This window comes from Nematolebias whitei, chromosome 9 (genome assembly GCF_014905685.2).
Source record: "Nematolebias whitei isolate Nwh7 chromosome 9, NemWhi1, whole genome shotgun sequence".
Classification (NCBI taxonomy): Eukaryota; Metazoa; Chordata; class Actinopteri; order Cyprinodontiformes; family Rivulidae; genus Nematolebias; species Nematolebias whitei.
This window is the reverse complement of record NC_056506.1, coordinates 38,886,841-38,889,307: the sequence shown is the minus strand read 5'-3', so window position 1 is coordinate 38,889,307 and position 2,467 is coordinate 38,886,841.

The window sequence follows — 2,467 nt, the reverse complement described above, 5'->3', positions numbered from 1 at the left end:
ACAAATCTGTGATAAAACTGCAACTAGAGAAATTGCATTTACTGCAAAAATGCAGTGTGAATGCTTATTGTTGAAGAATTTGCTGAAAAACAGCTGAAATTAGCTAGAAAAACATCTGAATTGTAGCTGAAAGGGAAGTACAAGCCTAAATTAGAAAAAGAAAGCAGACAGAATACATTTTTGATGAATTACGTAGCACAAAAATTAAGAAATTAGCCCCCCAAAAGGCTGGAATTAGCCAAAAATAGCTGAAAATTAACTGAAAAGGCAGCAAGAAGCTTAAATTACCAGAAGGAAGTGGAAAGAGCTAAAATGAGCTAAAAAAAAAATAGTGGAATTAGCGGAAAAGGCTAAAATTAGCATAAAACAGCTAAATAGTTGCTGAAATAGCAGGAAAAAGCTGAAACTAGCAGAAAAAGCTGAAAAGAGCATAATAAGCTGATATTACCCTAAAGAACTTAATTAGGTTGAAAGTAGTGAAAATTACCATGAATTTATCTGGAAAGAGCTAAAAAAATGCTAAGAAACAGGTAGCTGAAAAATATAGCTCAAATTAGTAGAAGAAAGCAGAAAGAACATGTTTGCATAGGCTGAAAGAAGCAGACATGAGCACAAAAAAGTGGAAATTATCTAAAAAAAAAAGCTGAAATTACCAAAAAGTCTACGAAAGGCATCTAAAAAGTTAGAAAGGAACTTACATTACTGGAAGGACATGGAGAGAGCACATTTTTGCTGAATTAGATTGAAAAAAGTTTAAATGAGTGCAAAAAAGTAGCTGAAAAAGCTAAAATTAGCATAAAACAGCTAAATAGTATAGCTGAAATGGTAGAAAAAGCTGAATTTTGCAGAAATAAGCTGAAAGGAGCATAGCAAGCTGAAATTATCAGAAAGAAGTTAGAAGAAGCACAAAAATGTACTTAGCAGAAATAATCTGAAAGAATCACAAAACCGATGTGGGGAAAAAAGCAGCTGAAATTAGCTGAAAGTAGCTGAAAAAAAGTTTAAATTTGCACAAGGAAGCTGAAAGAAGCTGAAGCAGAACAAAAATATGAAAGGAGCAGTAAAAGGTTGTAAACAGATGTAAAAATTAGAAGGATGTAAAATTAGCTCAATTCATTTCCTATCAGTAAAAATGACAGAAAAGGCCAAATATTTCTAAAAGCTAAAGTTGCATTAATACCAAAAGTCATAGCAGGATTGTCCTGAAAGAGCTGAATGTTTTGATATATGAATTGTTGAAATAGAAAACTGTGGGGCAAGAATCACGCCAAAAAACATACAGAAGAAAAAAGGATCACAATAGTGTGAATGCTTCATAAACATTCACACTATTGTTTTGAACTTGTGTTCACTTTTTGGATCATCTTCTACATTTAGAAAAGACCTGCTGATTTGCAAAAATGATTTGAAGCAGTTAGTGGACTTTGAATAAAGTATTTTTCCTAATGTCTTTAGTCAGTTTTACATAGTTGATTTTATCACACGGAGGGCCTAAATAACACTATTTTGGGTATTTTTAAACATTTAGTGAGTCATCCAAGATACAACACAAACAATCTGAAACAGTTTAGAGCTTTTTATTTAGTTCCCGTATGAACAATGTGGTTTAAAAAACCTTCAGGAAAACTCCCTGCCCTGAGTTGGTCTGTATGTGTGATTTTGTTGCTCGGTTAATGTGGCTGTGGTGTCTGCATAATTTTGGTTGTTTGCTTGTTTTTCTAGGATATGTTTAATTTTAAAATAATGTTTTAAATGAACTGGCATGTGACAAATTACATGACACATTAGCACTCTAACTGGATCACACTGAAGATTCAAAAAAGTAAGACATTAAAAAAAATACGAAGAGTCTATTCTAACTTCACTAAATTTGGCTGCTGATTGCAGATCATCAACTCTGAATGTGATCTGTAACTGTATATCATAACGTCTGATCAGAATTTAATTAGGGCATTTAATGACAAATGCATAAGTAGACGTGAAATTGTAAATGGACTCCATCTTGTTAAGACACTCAAAGCGCTTTACACTACAATCTGTGCCCTCATTTACCCATTCATAAAGCACTCTACTAGATTTACAAAGCTAACTGAACAAATTATTCTACAGAGAATAATCAGAGCTTTATCACATTCATACACCAATGGGACACACATCGGAGGCAATGAGGGGTTCAGTGTCTTGCCCAAAGGCACTTCGGCATGTGACTGCTGGTGGATTTGAGCCCCCAACTCTTGCAATGGAGGGCGACTGCTCTAACCACTCAGCCACAGCCGCCTACATTGTGCACCAACACTGTCTGTCTCAGCTTCTTTTGTCTCTAATGGATGAACATGTGTCAGTGTGTGTGTGTGTGTATGCCCTTCCTGATGCAGCCTTGGCTCTAACCCACAACCTCAGGATGTCAAGACCACAGCACTGACCACCAAGCCATCACAGTTCCTTTATATATATATATAAATATATA